This window comes from Sapajus apella, unplaced genomic scaffold, assembly GCF_009761245.1.
Source record: "Sapajus apella isolate SASKATOON/1434 unplaced genomic scaffold, GSC_monkey_1.0 scaffold26, whole genome shotgun sequence".
Classification (NCBI taxonomy): domain Eukaryota; kingdom Metazoa; phylum Chordata; class Mammalia; order Primates; family Cebidae; genus Sapajus; species Sapajus apella.
In genome coordinates this window covers 4,217,986-4,223,791 of record NW_022436966.1, presented here as the reverse complement: position 1 = coordinate 4,223,791, position 5,806 = coordinate 4,217,986, and the positions used below count along the sequence as shown (strand labels likewise).

Here is a 5,806-nt window from a genome sequence, read left to right as displayed (position 1 = left end):
CCATGGCCCACCTCCTCCCATGGCCCACCTCCTCCCATGGCCCACCTGAGAGGGCTAGGAATTCCCTAGTTTTAACAGCCGCGCGTTTGACTTAAAAAAGATTAATTATGTGAGTTAATGCACCATGCCTGACAAGAGAGACTTGATTAGAGAGGGATGATGGTTCTGAGAATTTATTCCTGGGCGTTTGCTTCAAACAGCCTTAAATGGTCTCTTTAGTCAAATGTCGAGTTATCAGAACTCTATAATGGCTCTAGAGTAGAATAGTATTAGAAACTGACATGGCACACAGAATTCCTGAAGTGCTAACTGCTGTTCATGTGTCTGGTCTTAGGCGTTCTTCCAGTCCTACACACTCCCAATGGGCTCAACAGGTAGTTCCTCAACTGGGCAAAGATTCCCAAATCTTTTAAAAGCACACTTTGGTTACTCTGCATAGAATCCCCACCCTGTCTCTGTTTACATGCTACCTCTTCAGGAAAGCGTTTTTTATCTCCCACAGACAGACGTGGAGACCTCTCACTCTTTGAGCTACTCGCTATAAGGAAATATGCTTTGATATTTTATGATTTTCTTTGTATATTTCCCCACTGAGCTATAAGTTTCTTGACGCTAGAACTAGATTTTACATACCCAACACTTAATATCGACCACAGTATAAAAGAACAAATTTATTTTGGAATGAATGTGAAAAGCTATTTTCTTAGCGGATTAACCTTCTATGGCTGGTTAAGTCAGCATAAGGCTTTCAGTTTTTCTTACGAGGAAAAGTGACTTTTTTTCACTTCCCTTAGAGAGGCTGAAAAATGTCACATTTAATTAAGCAAAGTATTTCTCACCTAAAAGCCCTTTGATGCGTCAAGCCCTTAAACAGGTCTCTAGGGGCGGGGCGCAGTGGCTCACGCCTGTAATCCCAGCACTTTGGGAGGCCGAGGCGGGTGGATCACGAGGTCAAGAGATCAAGACTATCCTGGTCAACATGGTGAACCCCCGTCTCTACTAAAAATACAAAAAATTAGCTGGGCATGGTGGCGCGTGCCTGTAATCCCAGCTACTCAGGAGGCTGAGGCAGGAGAATTGCCTGAACCCAGGAGGCGGAGGTTGCGGTGAGCGGAGATCACGCCATTGCACTCCAGCCTGGATAACAAGAGCGAAACTCCGTCTCAAAAAAAAAAAAAAAAAAAAAAGGGTCCTTAGATTACCCAGAGCAAAGTTTTTAAAAAATAAATAAACTTTTTGGTGCTAATACATTTCTTTTTTTAATTTATTTTTATTTTCTTTTTATTTTTGTATTGCATTTTAGGTTTGGGGGTACATGTGAAGAACATGCAAGATTGTTGCATAGGTACACACGTGGCAGCGTAATTTGCTGCCTTCCTCCCCTTCACCTATATCTGGCATTTCTCCCCATGATATCTCTCCCCAACTCCCCACCCGCCCCCCGCTGTCCCTTCCCTATTTCCCCCCAAAAGACCCCAGTGTGTGATGTTCCCCTCCCTGTGTCCATCTGTTCTCATTGTTCAACACCCGCCTATGAGTGAGAACATGCGGTGTTTGATTTTCTGTTCTTGTGTCAGTTTGCTGAGAATGATGGTTTCCAGGTTCATCCATGTCCCTACAAAGGACACGAACTCACCGTTTTTGATGGCTGCATAATATTTCATGGTGTATATGTGCCACATTTTCCCTGTCCAGTCTATCATTGATGGGCATTTGGGTTGGTTCCAGGTCTTTGCTATTGCAAACAGTGCTGCAATGAACATTCATGTGCATGTGTCCTTATAGTAGAACGATTTATAATCCTTTGGATATATACCCAGTAATGGGATTGCTGGGTCAAATGGAATTTCTATTTCTAGGTCCTTGAGGAATCGCCACACTGTCTTCCACATGGTTGAACTAATTTACACTCCCACCAACAGTGTAAAAGTGTTCCTATTTCTTCACATCCTCTCCAGCATCTGTTGTCTCCAGATTTTTTAATGATCGCCATTTGAACTGGCATGAGATGGCATCTCAATGTAGTTTTGATTTGCATTTCTTTAATGACAAGTGATGATGAACATTTTTTCATATGTTTGTTGGCCTCATGTATGTCTTCTTTTGTAAAGTGTCTGTTCATATCCTTTGCTCAATTTTGAATGGGCTTGTTTTTTTCTTGTAAATCTGTTTTAGTTCTTTGTAAATTCTGGATATCAGCCCTTTGTCAGATGAGTAGACTGCAAAAATTTTTTCCCATTCTGTTGGTTGCCGATTCACTCTAATGACTGTTTCTTTTGCCATGCAGAAGCCATGGAGTTTGATTAGGTCCCATTTGTTTATTTTGGCTTTTGTTGCCAGTGCTTTTGGTGTTTTGGTCATGAAGTCCTTGCCTACGCCTATGTCCTGAATGGTTTTGCCTAGATTTTCTTCTAGGGTTTTTATGGTGTTAGGTCTTATGTTTAAGTCTTTAATCCATCTGGAGTTAATTTTCGTGTAAGGTGTCAGGAAGGGGTCCAGTTTCTGCTTTCTGCACATGGCTAGCCAGTTTTCCCAACACCATTTATTAAACAAGGAATCCTTTCCCCATTGCTTGTTTTTGTCAGGTTTGTCAAAGATCAGATGGTTGTAGATATGTGGTGTTGCCTCCGAGGCCTCTGTTCTGTTCCATTGGTCTATATCTCTGTTTTGGTACCAGTACCATGCTGTTTTGATTACTGTAGTCTTGTAGTATAGTTTGAAGTCCAGTAGGGTGATGCCTCCCGCTTTGCTCTTTTTGCTTAGAATTGACTTGGCTATGTGGGCTCTCTTTTGGTTCCATATGAAGTTTAAGGTGTTTTTTTCCAGTTCTGTGAAGAAGGTTATTGGTAGCTTGATGGGGATAGCATTGAATCTGTAAATTACTTTGGGCAGTATGGCCATTTTCACAATATTGATTCTTCCTAACCATGAACATGGAATGTTTCTCCATCTGTTTGTGTCCTCTCTTTTTCGTTGAGCAGTGGCTTGTAGTTCTCCTTGAAGAGGTGCTTTACGTTCCTTGTTAGTTGTATTCCTAGGTATTTTATTCTCTTTGCAGCAATTATGAATGGCAGTTCATTCTTGATTTGGCTCTCTTTAAGTCTGTTATTGGTGTGTAGGAATGCTTGTGATTTTTGCACATTGATTTTGTATCCTGAGACTTTGCTGAAGTTGCTTATAAGTTTCAGGAGATTTTGGGCTGAGACAATGGGGTCTTCTAGATGGGGTCTTCTACAATCATGTCATCTGCAAATAGAGACAATTTGACTTCCTCCTTTCCTATTTGAATACCCTTTATTTCTTTTTCTTGCCTGATTGCTCTGGCTAGAACTTCCAGTACTATATTGAATAGGAGTGGTGAGAGAGGCCATCCTTGTCTAGTGCGATAATACATTTCTTAATTCAAGAAACAAAAAGACTGTAGATATTCACCTAGCCTAATAACCCTCATCTAAGGCTCTGGTGAGTACTCCATCATATTACCTAGAAGCCAGGATATGGTTCCAATGCTTAAGCAATGTCTTTGGGCGCTGGCAGCAAACCTGTCAATGCCACAAAGAAAATGTCAGCAATACAACCAGAATTCTATGCTCCAAATATAATAATCTATTGTACCCTTTGCTTTCCACTTCTGCCTGCTACTCTGCCACAATGACTATCAACTTGTCTTATACATCTCTACTCAACAAGCTATTTTGGAAGATATCTATGAATCAGTTGAGAACAAACTAGTGTTACAGGTCTTTTAGAATTTGTCTAAATACAAATTTTTAAGTTTCCAGTAAAGGATGGAAAGCCCCCTACCTCAAAATTTTAAAAAAAAAAAAGAAAAGAAAGAAAAAAATAATTTGAGACTGGGTGCAGTGGCTCACACCTGTAATCCTAGCACTTTCGGAGGCCGAGGCAAGTGGATCACGAGGTCAAGTGATCAAGACCATCCTGGCTAATGTGGTGACACCCCTCTCTACTAATAATACAAAAATTAGCAGGGTGTGGTGGTGCGCACCTGTAGTCCCAGCTACTTGGGAGGCTGATGCAGGAGAATCTCTTGAACCCAGGGGGCAAAGGTTGCAGTGAGCCAAGATAGTGCCACTGCACTACAGCCTGGTGGCAGAACAAGACTCTGTCTCAAAATATAATAATTTGACAAAAAAGAGAAGAAGAAACTGAAAGACAGTATTTTCCCAACCCAGCCTTGAAAAACCTCACTAACCCAATACAACAAAGAACCCTTCATAACCATGTGCCAGTTAAGATACACACTTTGGGTGCCTGACCTCCCTTTATACAGAGCTCCACCTTAGCTGGGCCTTTGGGAATAAGGCCTGGAGGAAAAGAAAAGAAATGATCTGTGAAGGAAAGGGGACATCTGGGTCTAATTCAAACATCTGAGGAAATGGATTTTCTCTCGTGATCAAAACATTCTGAACGACAACAAAAAAAGTAATGATGGCAAGAGGGTGTCTGTCATTCACCATCTCTTTATGTAAGTCCATTTCCCTGCTCATAGATTTAGTCCCATTGGATCTGATGGCTGAAGGCCATCAGAACTTCCAGTTGCCATTACCAACACAACAAAGAACCTTAATTGAAATAGCTATAGTAATTTTTGTTAACCCTTATATGAATGCCCATAATACATAGCAATGAAATTATTAAAATAAAAATTCCTTTGCATGATAAGAATATGGGGAGCTGGGGCACATATGTCCTTCTTTTTAGGGAGCTTTGTGGAGAAATGTACCCCGGTGGACAGAAAAATGGTAGCAAGTATCAAAGGAAAAAGAAATAGGTTGAGCCCCTGAGGCCTGTGAAAAGAAATGAGGACAGGAACAAAAGGCACCAATCAGGGCCTCAGAAAGACTCTGTGAGTGAACCCCTTTGGCCCCCATAATCTATCCCACACAGTTTGGATCCAGAGGGACCTTTCAAAAATACAAATCTGATCCCATGTTTCCTTGCTTCCAATTCCATGGGTACTCTTCACCCACAGGATGAGTACTAGGTTTCCCAATTCAGTGGCAGCATTCCCACAGAGAAGAGCTCTCTGAGAGCTCTTGAAGGATCCAGCTCTCACAAATTTATTTCTCACAGTCATGGTGAAAGATGTGCCTAGAGGACAGAGCTTTCAATGACAAATAATAGAAGCCCACTCGAACTAGATGAAGAAGGGGGAATTTTCTGGCTCCTGTAATTGGAAAGGACAGGAATATAAACAGCTTTCAGCGCATCTATATCCAGGGACAGAATGTTGTCAGAAGTCTTTGACCATCTCTCTGATCTCATGGACAGGGAAACAACTCTCAAATAGCTCTGCAGCCACTTCTTTATAGCTTGCAGCCCAAAAGGAGAGAGAGGCTATTCCTCCCTTCTTATTTTTTATTTTCTAGACAAGGATTCTGGCCAGTCCAGTGTGAATCATATGCCCCACTCCTGTGGCAAAGAAGGCAGGACATTGTGATAGGACAGCTCTACCAGAGCCCTATAGAGTCATACAGCCACATACAGCAAGAGGGAACAGTTCTTCAAAGAAAAGGGGAAGGTGTTGCTAAAAGAAGGAAGAACACCAAGAAGGCACAAAAAAGTATGTCCATCACATCAAGCAAACATGACCTGACTGCCCCCAGAAAACCTCAGGCTTGAGGACAAAGGATGCTGACTCCAACTAGAAGTTGTGCCTTTCCAATACTCCTCTCCAAGGTAGCTCCAAATTTTTCCTGTAGGCAGAAGCTGAGCAGAGTTTTCTAGCTCTTTGGAAAAGAAACTCATTCTACTGCCAAGAAAGTCAATAAATTGAAAATCATGA

At 41.7% G+C, this 5,806-nt stretch overlaps 1 long non-coding RNA gene across 1 annotated transcript in view; it reads left to right on the top strand.

Annotated features, from left to right (window-relative positions):
- LOC116560493 overlaps nucleotides 1-5,806 on the top strand; it is a 6,379-nt gene extending 573 nt beyond the window's left edge. Inside the window, exon 2 of the long non-coding RNA XR_004272990.1 lies at nucleotides 5,391-5,806. This is a non-coding gene — a long non-coding RNA (uncharacterized LOC116560493). The remainder of the gene's footprint in view (nucleotides 1-5,390) is intronic.